The sequence below is a fragment of the Rhipicephalus microplus genome, chromosome 3 (genome assembly GCF_043290135.1).
Source record: "Rhipicephalus microplus isolate Deutch F79 chromosome 3, USDA_Rmic, whole genome shotgun sequence".
In the NCBI taxonomy this organism is placed as follows: domain Eukaryota; kingdom Metazoa; phylum Arthropoda; class Arachnida; order Ixodida; family Ixodidae; genus Rhipicephalus; species Rhipicephalus microplus.
In genome coordinates this window covers 145,902,097-145,915,288 of record NC_134702.1, presented here as the reverse complement: position 1 = coordinate 145,915,288, position 13,192 = coordinate 145,902,097, and positions in this window count along the sequence as shown.

The following is a 13,192-nucleotide window of genomic DNA, read 5'->3' as shown; positions in this document are numbered from 1 at the left end:
TCATTTGTAGCACACTGTAGCACCACCCCGTCGGTTTCGTGGCACCGTAGGGGAATAGGAGACATAGGGCATCAGTTCTCCTATTTATAGGACATGGTCACCTGTGCTCGAGCAACTATCGCTGGTGGGAAGTTCAACAGATGGCTCATCGTTTCGGCGTACGTTGTGCTCATACTGTGAAAGCTTGTATTATATGCAAAGAAAGCACGAAGGTCAGTTTGCTCACCGCAAATGTGGTGTCACGAAATGAGGGAGCTGCTTGCCTTTGTCTAACATTACGATTGGTTCCTTTCGCGGCAATATTCAAGCGCTTGCGTGGAAACGGCCACTTTCTTACAGGGCTGAATCACTTTAAGACCTAGCCTAGTTTTACGTTGAGATCATGGCATCAAACAGTTGCAAAATTCGAAACGTATGCGAAAAACAAGAAAAGTTTTTACTGTAGAGTTCAACGTAGACATATAGGCTAAATATTAGGTAAGAGATCACCGTTCCGGTGAAAATAGCCTGTCAAGAAGATAATTGATAAGTTGCTTATTTCTTAAGTATGCCTGTTTGATGAGACTTCTTGAGGAAAACACAAAGGCACACGCGCAATATATATCTCAATAAATTACGCAGAACAAAATTGTATATTGCCTCCAGAACAATGACGGATTCTCGCATTCACTTTTGAGGCATTCTCTCCCCTCTGCAGTCACTTGTGAATCCTCCTTGAACTGCCTAAGACGACTATATGTTTACAATACCATATACACTTTATGCCACTCAATTTACATTATACGGTCCAACGCTCAGGTAGCAAACCTGCTCACCTATTTGATATACAGGGCTTCAGCCACTTGTCAAGATTCATTTCGTGGAGATGCTTGAATTGTTTTAGATGTGAAAAATATTAGGATCGAGCTCAATCCAGTATGCGGCGTCACCATCCTTACTGCGCATGCGCACCCCCTCCCCCATCTCTCTTCTCCTTGTTGGCTCTCCCCTACCTTGCCTCATAATGCCGACAACGCCTGCCAGCCTACGCTTCCTCCTTCCTATCTCACCTCTAAGAATCCCTCTCCGCGCCGTTTATACACTCATTGCGCATGCGCGCCTGCTCCCCTTTTCTTCTATGTTCCCTTCTCTCGCCTCTACGCATCCCTCCCGCGGCGTTTGCATCTCCATTGCGTATGCGTGTCCGCTCTTCTCTTACTCCCCCTCGATCACCTGGCAACGTTGACGCTGGCACCGCCTGCTAGCGAGTTTCTTTATTGAAAAAGCAATGGCTTCTCGCGCTGCACCACCGTTCACTCTGAATATCGACCTCCAAGGTGGTGCCGGTGGCACATTTATTCTGTGCGTTACATCGCGTCACCTGCCACATACTCCCAGTATGTAGATACAATAAAGCTTTTTCATCTTTTTCTCTTGTTGAACAACAAACATTTGCAGCATGCGTGTTAATTAAAAGTGAACTGCGGGTATCTGCATCCAATCGCCGTCCTCTGTCTCTCATTGCCAATTAGCAGTGCTTGGCATGTTTCAGTAGGAAACAATGGTCAGTCACTGCGTGGTTTTCGCCTTTTCAGGCTTGCATCGTGTGCAGCGCCGTGGTGAACGTCAGCGCCGCAGCCAGTATGAGCTTTGGTGCCCGCAGCTTCGCGTCTACCGATAATTCCCTTTTGTGGGAGATTGTGTAATTTTTTTCCTTCTTGCTGGCTAAACACACAAGCTTAGAAAATGTGAAAGTATCGGAACCATATCAAAGCGTCTGACCCGGGAAGCAAACCAGTTTAAAATAATAGCGCTTCATATGCACGTTTTGTCTCGGGCTCATTAAATTAAACACCTCTCTGGTACAAAATAAAGCATGGCTCACATGAAGTAAAGCTAGAAATTTGCAGCAATTTAGTGCCAGACTGTAGCCTCAGTGGTCTCGGAATCACGTATGGCGATGGTGAGGCAAAGGAAAGCATTGATTTTGGTGTCACTGCTTTTTTGTACCTTACCATAGCCGCACTGGTACCTACATTGATAGCCCCGCCATGGTGGTCTAGTGGCTAATGTACTAGGCTGCTAACCCGCAGGTTGCGGGATCGAACCCAGGCTGCGGCGGCTGCATTTCCGATGGAGGCGGAAATATCGTAGGCCCGTGTGCTCAGGTTTGGGTGCACGTTAAAGAACCCTAGGTGGTCGAAACTTCCGGAGCCCTCCGCTACGGCGTCCCTCATGTGGTGGTTTTGAGATGGTAAACCACACATATCAGTCAAATCAAAACCTACATGGTTACAACCGCAGTGGTGGATATATGGATAGACCATCCACTTCCAATATCGAAGGTGCCGGATTCGATTCCCAGTGCTGACCAGAAACACACCAGCTTTTTCGAATGGGTAGAGGAGTACATCGACCTGGCGCTCGAGTGTGTCTGGGTACTCGTCTCGAAAGGTAGACCCATAAGGTTCTGCGAAGGCCTTTGGGCGTCCCTTAATCTACCACAGTCACAATGAAATTGTTGAGCATTCGCCGCTGCCGTGGAAGGCAGAGAATTCTGACCGCCAAGCACCTACAAGTTAAATAGGTGCAAGCGCACTTCTGGCCTGGTGCTCGGTTATAGTCAGTTGTATGAAGACCCACCTCGCGGCAAATTTGTGGCATGACACCACCGGACTGAAAATTAGGGTCATCCTTTTTCCTTTTTGTGTGTGGTAAAGAACCAGAACACTAGAGCAAGACCTGTATGCTCTATTTACAGCTCGTGCCTCAGAGGTCTTCTTTCTCCTCTTCCATGTCTCCATTTTGCCGCCCGCCCGCAATTATCAGCAGCATATTTCGAAGGGGCCAAGGTGATCACTAAGCAGTCAAGTCTCACTGACTTGCTTTCAGAATATACACTAACAGACGAGTCGCTTTGCCTGTCTTTCGAGAAGACCGTCACCCCTAAAAGATTCACGCAGTATTGTTCTTCCTTGAGTGTACTGACAACTCTGTCTGGCTATAAAAACACTGTACGTGCTCTGTAGTCATACACAGGCTCACAGCAGCTAGGCCTTCGGCCTTTAGACCATTGCACAAGACACTGTCTCGATGTGTTTTCTGCCGATATTATGACGCGTTCTGACAAATCTCCCCACCAAAAACATTACACGAGCTTCCCCTGCACGCCTGGTGGACGGAATATAGACGACGAGGAGCACCTGCTTAAACTCGGCGTTGGCATTTCGACCACTCAGCAGGGCATCATTGTGGCAGGGATGACCTTGCCCATGTGACGAGGCCTGCGACAAATCACGAAGATTTCTCATACTAGCATCTTGGAGGATGACTGCATATAGAGGCGTGCAATAGACATTACCGTGTGAACTTGGTGCTTCAACTTGCACTGCATGTTCTTCCTTAACATCAAACAGTGATTCCAGTGCCACTCTGCCTCAAGAGTTTGACCTCTTCGACCGGTTGTATTGCACTTGCAGGCAGCGCATGGCTAATTTGTGGTTGTCACTGCCTGAAGGTATTCCTGAAACTTTCCTTTTTAGCTTGACCCAGCAGCACCCGTCTAACTTGATGATGCCCTGTTCAACCTAGTCTTGTTCTTCAGTAGATAGCTCGACTCCGATGACGTTCGAACGCCGCCGCATCGCACAAGCATCGCAGTCAGGAAGGAAAGGTTTACTGCAGCGCAAATATGAAACGCTAGTCCGTGAACTTTCTTCTGTTTTCATTGTTCTCCTAACGGCCCATCCAAAGTTCGTTTTCACGACTGTCAAAGAACTGGACAAGCGATTTATCATTCCATATGCTACTGTAGATGTCAGACCCAAGTAGCACACTTATTGCTTGTGATCGCCATATGTCGGAATGATATTTGTCTGCGACGTCATGGTTTTTCTCGCTTAGGAGCCCCAAGCTATTACTGTTAACCAGTGAGCTCGTGACCGTACACGAATCAGGTAGCTCTAAGGTCTCCACAATTACCGCTGTGTCCCTCCATTGGCCCTTACGGGGTCGAAGCTACCCGTATGCTGTGCCCTACTTATGAGCGCTGGTTCGAGTGGCCGAACATAACTAACGAAAGTTCTTCGCTTTCAAAAACCAAGCGCGTACGAGACGCCTTCATGTCCAGCACTCAACCCACTCTCGTCCTCTTTGCAGGACTGCTTTTACTCAGCTCAGGGCACTTGGGACGGATGTCGCTGAAGGATTTCTCTGCCTCGTCCAGTGATATCATATGATAAGCTCTGATGTGATCCCAGAAGGACTGCCAATCGCGCATTGCACCGAAAAGCGTAAAGACCTGCAGGTTCACCAGGACCACTTAACGATCATGTGGCAGGGTTTCTTGACTTTTGTGATACCTGCTACTCGAAGTGAGGGGTTACTAACCTTGTGTGTTGAGGTTCTGGCCCCGCAAGCGTCAGCGCTCGTTTCGCGCAGCACTCAGCCCCGTCGCTTTGCTTGCAATCTCTCGGAGGAAGAACCTCGCTAGAGACATGGCGTAGACCTTTCGGTTGTACTTTTTCGTGTCCTCGGGCTCTACTTTGTAAGCGTAGTCGTCAGTTGCGTTGCGTCGAAGATTTTCTTATTCAGGTGGACGAACTCTACATTCTTCTGCAACAGGTAGGCAACGCGACCGTCCACTTGTGCGGCATCGGTAATGGAGGCCTGCAGCTAATCGATCAGGAGCGTAATAATTCTAATTCGCGCGACGCTGGCCCTGACAACGCCTCGGTTCTTGCGCAGCCGCTTGACGATTGTCATCGATGAAAGAACTCTTAGAAGGGCGAACAACGGGAGCTTTCGGCTCCGGAAACATTGCCGTGCAAAACGAACCTCCTTTTTTTCTTTCTGTTTCTGATTCTTGTTACCGCTCGTTCGAAATCTTCAGTAACGTCAGAAGCACTGACATTTGCGCCATATATTGCTCAAAGAAGCAAATTAAGCTCATGATTAGAGAAATAAAACAAATGGTCGAAATTCATGCAGCGTCTTCACATCTAGGTAGAGCGTAGGGTTTTATTTGGATATTAAAAATGGCGTGATTGAAGAGCTATTGAATATTTTTGCAAAAGTTCATAAAGCGTGAAGAGATTCCTTACTGGCGTAGTATATCTGTCCGGAGAACATAGAAAGGCATGGTACAATAGCAAGTATATTTATTGACAGCACTTACTATCTCGCATAACAAAAAGCTACTTTTGGTACATCAGTTCACTAATTACATGCATTTTGTGCAATTGATATCACATGCATTTTGTGCAATTGAATTGTGCATTTTGTGCAATTGAATTGCATTTTGTGCAATTGAATTACATGCATTTTGTGCAATTGACGTCAGCATTCTGCGACCGTGGTGACTTTGAGCACGGCGCAAGTGACACTTGAACGCGGTTGCTGTTACGTTGAGATTACATGCAATGCTGGGGGAGAGTATACGAAGCGAACAGAAAAGGTGTTTTATTACGCACATGTAAGTTGGTACTGTACACACACAACACGAAACTACGTATGTACACATGGTCCTCATTGCGTCTTGCTGAGCTCAACAGCTCAACACCGTCGTCCGTTGACACAAGCAGGAGCACTGCCCAACCGTTACTGACCTGCAAAGCGTTCGTCGTCGTTCCGCTTCGTCATGGTGTCCAACGCAATTTCGCTGAACACTAATTGCTTCATCCCTGTCATCCGCTGCTAACACATGAATATGCACTCCTTCTACGCACTGTCGAAACCCCGTAATGAACAAAAATTTTGTAAACGTTGCTAAGAGTACAGCAGCTGCCAGGAGAACACTGCGTAACCAATAACGCGGCGCAGAGCACTGATATTGTCCGACACGGCTCAGCACAAGACCTGCGGAGACACATATGCCACCGCCAGCCACGGCCGCTCACTGCTAGACTATCTCCACGTCGCAAAACGTAACCATAGCAACGCTGCCATTGTGCCCAGTGAATATGGCCACCATGATGTCATTTCCTCCACACGTTTCACGTATCGCGCTGGCTGGGCATGCCCTCTGCTACCTTTCCTTCCTCCGTGGCTTCACTCGTGGACAAGTATTTCCACTCCAGCATTTTTTTATAACTTCCTTGAGTGCATCACCGATCCTTCTCTCGCTGTTCGCTCTCTCTCCTTTCTGCATAGAGTTTCTTAAAATTAACTAGAGGGCACTCTGGCGCTGTGATCATTCACGACCATGGGAATGACGGGTAGTATACACACATATGCCTAGTCTTCGTACTTGCGGGCGGCGAATCGTACTCGCGGCTTCTTTTATTGCTGGGTATACGGTTTCGATTTAAAAAAAAAACCCTTTTGAACTTCGTGACCTGACTTGAAAAGGTAAGCTTTCCAAAAATTAAGGTGGTGAAACACAACCACTGAACATTTGCTGATTTTTTGTTTCGTGAGAAAACAGCTTCAAGCCACATGAACACACACGGAGCCAGAAGCAGGCCAGAAGTACAAATATTAGACAAATGTGTGGGCTACCCATCATTCCCATGCTCGCTGAAGTGCCGTGCGTTGCAGCTTCCATAGACATTAGCACCAGAGTTCCCTCTAGTGTATATTAGGAAACTCTATGCCTTTCTGCGCCCCTTTTTCTCATCCGCTCCCGCCTGACTTTCGACTGTTCATGGGCTGGACGCCTCTTAAGAGCATCCAGAAAAGTGTGCTCGAGGCGCCGCTGTGAAACGTCAACGCCGAGCCGAAAACGCTGTTTGTTTTGTTCACTTCATATCATGAAGTTTCATACAATAATACGTAGAGAGTAATCTGACGCTGTGATCGTGTACCCCCATGGGAATTATGGGAAGTACAGGCTTCGGCTTAGATATGTAGCCAGTGAAATGTTTACAGACCTTTTGCTACAGCTTCAGTTTTGTTCTTCCCGTAGCGCGGGTAATGGGTGTGGTAAAACAGGCTGAAGCAGTGCCTTTGTTGCTCGAAGAGGCTGACAACCACTACATCTCCTGATTTCCTGAGACGTTGGAGCTTTGCGAGTCGCGTTTGACAGTCTAAACGAAGCGTCGTCCACTCACCGCTGCGCCTAGATGTAGCGTCTGATGCCAGTGCAGGATATGTAGTGCAGGGTATTGCCTCACGTTCATGTTTTTTACGAGCGCGTGTTGCCTAAACTTGTTTTCAATTGACTGCAAAGCGATGATGAAGCTAAGTAGACGAACTGTCACGCTTCGCTGACTCGACTTCACAACAAAAGCAGAGGTGCGTTGGGGGCAGACCACTGGGACAGACACACCTAGCGTCGCAGAAGACGAAACGATAAGGGTTTCTCCGTTAATACTGTACTCTTATTTGCATAAATAGATAATGCGTACTTTAGAGAGAAAAACCAGCACGTCGTTTTTTTCGAAGTGCTGTAAAGAATAATTTATTAAATCTTGATGACAAATCTGGAACGCAATAGCAAGGTGATTCAAACCGTGCTGGTCAAATTTGTTCATGTTTCACTTCTTCACCACGGTCGCAAAAACTTTTTGCAATAAAGTTTACGCACGAAAACATGAAGCATGTTTTGTTTATTATAACTTCATATCATTTTCTTCTGCACTCTAAAAAGAAGCGTCGTAAATCTCAAGAACATTATCCATCCAAAGCAGATCCGAAGCCTGTACTTCCCATGCGGTAGAGTGTTCTAGAACTTTTGAGTGGCGCGACCGAAACGCTTTCGCCTTGCTTTCTCCATCCCCAACTTGTGGCGAAAGTAGCGGCGGTGAAGTGGTTCTTGAAAGAGAAAAGAAGAGAAAAGTGAGCCCCGTTATTGTCTGCTTCATGAGCGACACCGCCACAGTAGCTCACAGGGGATGGGGGTGAGGAGGGATAAAAAGGATAGGAGTAAAGATGTGGGAAAGCCGAAGAGAAGGAGAAGAGAAGAAGAGACGTGTGGTGGTAAGCCACAGCGAGCGAGGACAAACCGAGGGGATAGAAGAGATAGGAAAGATGGAGCACGGTCACTGGAGTCCGAGGACGGGGCGCACCTGCGAGGGCTCCTTTCGGCGTCGGTGGATGGCGTAGAACAAGTCCAGTAAGTCAGAGCTGCACAGTCGTCGGAGGTGGAAGGTCGTCGGCGGCAGGAGATGACGTAGGGCGAGTCCAGTCGGCCAGAGCCACGCTGACGCGGGAGATCGCAAGCGCGCGGAGCGCGCGAGCGCACGACCGATCGGCCCGAAATCCAGCAAGCGAGTTCCAAGTAGCGGCGGCGCTGCCATCGCCCAATCTACCTACTTGGTTTACTCGGCTGGCTCGGCGGCATGGCCGGCATCTCGGTTTTATTCGCGAAATGACGAAGAAGCAGCGTCTAAACCATTGTTACGCGCCAGGTTGCACAACTGGATATCCGCGTGTGCAACAGAGTCGGAAGTTATCGCTTTTTAAGGCCCCGAAAGACGAAGAACGACGACTTCTTTGGGAGCTGAACCTCCATCGGCTTGACAAGCCACTTGACGCCGATTGTGCTGTGTGCGAGTTACATTTCGAACCGCATTTCATTGTGAGAGACTACCTACATGTTATCAATGGTGTTCAAGTCCGAATTCCTAGGGGAACGCCGACACTTGCCCCTGATGCAGTCCCGATGATCTTGCCCAACGTGCCTGCATATTTGACGCTCGAAACTCCGGCTCCGCGGACCCAAACAAAGCGACGGCATCAGTGTGTGCCGGCTGAGAATGACAACAAAAAACGGCGACGCATTAGCATTCCTGCACAGCTCCTTGTGGATACCAACGGTGCAACTTCTTCAGATGGCGACGAAGCTGACGAGACAAGCTCAAGTCCCTCGTCTGACGTGGTTGTCACTCTCGGTGACCTTCGTGGTCTTGTCCTACCTTCAAAGTCATCGGCGCTGCACGAGTTTCCTGGATTTGACGGCGTGTCGTACGTAGCGTGCTAACTGAATCCTAGCACTCGTGAACTTTGCATTCAACGAGCCGTATACTTCACCTGTTTGAACAAGTCGCGGGATGAGAAACGAAGAAGCGCACAGCAGCACCTAAAATTGAGTAGGCTATAAAATGCTACAGTGGCGTAAAAAGGATGTCATTTTTTGTGCATATTTTCTTACACACTTAATTTTTGAACGGTACACCAAGAAGAAAAACAATTTTTCCTAGAAGAGGCTTGTAAGCGAGAGAACATGCAAATAATGACGCGAAATCTCAAAATAAATCTTTGATCTTGAATCTTTTTGTATTAAACCTGTGATGGTAAATTTAGCAGCATTAGGGTTCTCGGTGCATAATTATTCAATCTAAGCCAATTCATTGTTACACTTCAGTGTCCCTTCAAACGATGTTTGTTTGTTTGTTTGTATCCTTTAATCCATGGCTTGTACCCACTCTGGGGGATTGGCCAAGAGAACAAATAGTCTCATATGAACGATAACTGCATTATTGCTTACAACGAAAAAAAAGGGGGGGGGAGTTGTATAGTTAAGACAGTATGTTGGAAAAAAAAGAAATAAACCAAAGATTTAGATAGTGAGAAAAAAATCAATAACAAAGTAGACAGTAATAGCTACAACTTGATTTTGGGAGCCGACCAGACAGCTGGTTTTGCCAAACCCGATTAATTTGGTATGTCACGAATTTATCCAGGATAGAAAATTACTTTTTGACCCGTTTTTTTAGTGTTTGTTAACGAGGGCTTTATGTTGAAAAACGTTTAGAGTCTTGAATAAAATTACACACCGCATCGAATGCATCTCTGTGGCAATTTCCCAAAACAGAGGCACCAAAACTTAGAACAATTTCTGCGGTAAATTTAAACCTAGCTTGGCAAATGGAATATCTAAAAGTCGTTTCCTAATTAATGCATAGTTACGACATGAGCCAAAATAATGTTCAATAGTTTCTGATTCTTCGCAGAACGGACAAAGGGGGGAAAGTGTCAGACCAGCTCTGTGTAAATAAAAATTTATATGGGGGACACGGCACCGGAATCTAGAAATTATAATTTCAAGTTTTTTTGACGGACTCCACTGGGCTTTCCATGGAAATTTGAGGTGCTGATAATCTGTCCATTGTGTGATATTTTCTAAACTATCTGTAAAAATAGCGAATTTCCTATATCTAACCCCTGATAAGTATTCTAACTCGGGAAGTACTGAAATTACTGGTCCATCGAGTGATGCTCGTGCCAAAGCATCTGCCAATTCATTTAATTGTAATCCGCAGTGACCTGGGACCCACACTAATTTGAGGAGTTTTAAATGCGGCGGTGCTAATGTGTGGAACGCTACTAGGGCACGAGATTGTTCAGAGTTTGTCAGAGCTGCACACACCGAAAGTGAGTCTGTTGCACTGGTCTCTGTCGTAGGAATTTTACGAAGGGCTAAAATAATAGCTACTAGCTCAGCTTCAAATATAGGAGTAAAATCTGGAAGCCTTACTGAAAAAGACCAGCCGAGGGAATCAGACGCAATTCCTACACCTGCCTTTTCATTGTTGACAGAAGCATCTGTAGCTATTACATTTTTTGTTTCTGCATGTACCAAGTAATCGTTTAATGTAGTGGTCAAAAATCTCAGAGATTGCAACTTGGCTTGTGGGGGGAAGATTTCATCGTACTCTACTCTAATGTTGATGGTAGAAAAATTAGATTCAATTACTGTGCTAATGTCTACATTTGTGCAATCCAGTTTCTTTTTAGCGAAAATTATCTGAGGGGTATGAAATCGAGGCCAATGCGCAAGAAAGAAAGAGTCAGGGTCGCTGATAAATGCGTACTCTGATCTTCGCGCCGGTAAACTGTAGAACTTCAAGAAGGTTTGAACCGTTAGAATGCGGAATCGACGGAGGAGTGTTGGCAATCGCGCTTCTTGATACAATACACTATTCGCCACGAACCTGGGAAGTCCCAGGCATATTCGCAGGGCTTCTCGCTCTAACAATACTAGCGGTTTAATTTTATAATCAGCGGCCCCCGAGAATAATACACACCCAAATTCCAATATTGGTCGCACATACATTTTATATATCATTAACATCGTGTGTCTGCGCAGCCCGTATTTTCTGTTGCTTAACCTGCGTAATAAACCTAACGCCCGTTGTGCCTTTGCTGTTATATATTCAATGTGTGGGCTCCAATTTAGTTTTTCATTATAAATCATTACTAAGTACTTGACTGAATCTACTTGTGGAATAGGTTCCCGATTATACAATACAGAAATTGAAACTGTATCTGCTATAGGAAACACCAAGAGCGCACTTTTACTGATGTTCAATGACAATGAAATGGATTGCAACCAAATTTCTAGTGTATTATTATAACTTTGCAGTTTTTGATGTAGTGAGTAAATGTCGCTCTCTGCAGCGAAGAACGCGATATCATCTGCATAAATGTAGACAGTGACATCCTGAACAATTGGAATAGAGCTCATCAGTATATTGAATATTGCTGGAGATAGGACGGACCCTTGTGGAACACCACGTTTCTGTTTGAATTTATGCGAACAACAGCCATCCTTCACGCAATACAATTCCCTTGATTTTAGGAATTCTGCTATCCACTCAGTAATATACTGAGGAAACTTTAGACTCTGCAAGGTGGTCAGTAGAATTGAGTGCTCGACACTGTCGTACGCTTTAGCTATGTCGAGAGTTACTAATGCGGCGTACTGTTTCCTTTTACGAGCAAGCTGTATTCGACTCTCTAAATCCGCATGGGCGCACCAAATTGAGCATTCACAACGAAAACCAATTTGATTTGGCTTTAATATGACCTTATTCGTCATCCAGGAGTTTATTCGGCCCTTTAGAACCCTCTCTATGAGTTTCACCATGTTCGAAATTAGCGAGATGGGTCTGATATTTTCTATGGTAAAACCTACTCCTTGCTTTTTTATTAATGGAATTACCTTAGATATTTTCCAGTCATACGGTATGCAGGCATTCTTTAAAGAGTAGTATATGAGATTAATAACGTCGCCGGGGGATATCTTGAATAAAATTTTAATCATAGGAACTGTGATTCCATCTGGACTAGGAGCTGACGATGGTAGATCTCGAATGACTTTTGATGCTTCTGACAGCGTTACGTTTTCGAAGTCAGTGCTTATGCTAGACTTTTGCCAGTTGAAAGCCATAATCGAAGAAAATCTAATTTCTAGACCTCTGCCAATTGACTCTAAAGAGTTCTTCGTTTCTTCTAATGATAGTTTTTCATAATTAGTATTTAATGTAGACGGCAGGATTTCGCGAGATCGCATATATTGAAATAAAGCTTTCTTATTTTTGGATTTTGAGAGAAAATCGAAATGTATTTTATCATAATGTTCTTTAGCTTGGGCCACCGTGTGTTTAAATACAGCGGCAAGAAATTTATAATATGCCCAGTTCTTAGGGGACTGATTATGTATTAGCTTCTTCCAAGCTGCCTGTCTTCGTCTGTGATCTCGTGAACAGTTGTAATTCCACCAGGGGCTATAAGGTATTCTCTTCGCCGATTTAACAGTAAATTCAGCGTTTTTGTACGCCCTTTTAATTACTGCGCTTATTTTCATAGCTTTAGTGTCATCTCCATCCTGAGAAGGAGCGTCTAAAGCAGTTTTTTCGGTCGTGTTGAAATTTTGCATAATTTATATAGGTTCGGGCATGGAAGCATGTTGGTTTGACGGGGCAAGCGATCTCGAACATTATTGGAAAGTGGTCACTGTTGGAGGCGCAATCAAGGGCCGTCCACGATGTACTAGCAATGGCCGAGCTTACAAAGCTTAAATCTGAGGCGGAGCGTGAATGACCTCGAATAAATGTGGGAGTTCTAGCGTTAAGGCACAATAAGTTGTTGTTTACCGACCAGTCCCACAACCGTTGTCCACACTGATCAGTTCTAAAACCCCAGCAGGTATGGTGAGAGTTGAAGTCACCAACTATAATTTTTTCTTTACAGCCTGAATTAGCAGCCATATCTAACAGTCTCGTGTCTTGAACGCCTACAGGAAAGTAGACGTTTATTAGCGAGAAAGGCAAGTATCCTGGCAAGGTAACATCTAACGCGAAAATTTCGCATTCAGAAGACATACATTTGTATGAGTTTTTGACTTTTAAACTAATTTTATTGTTTATAAAGAAAGCTAAACCTCCATCTTTGAATGGACGGTCTAGACGAAAGGTTTGGAAGTTGGGTAGGTGAAATACATGATGTGTGGGTAGCCAAGTTTCTTGTAATGCAATAATAGCCGGATCGA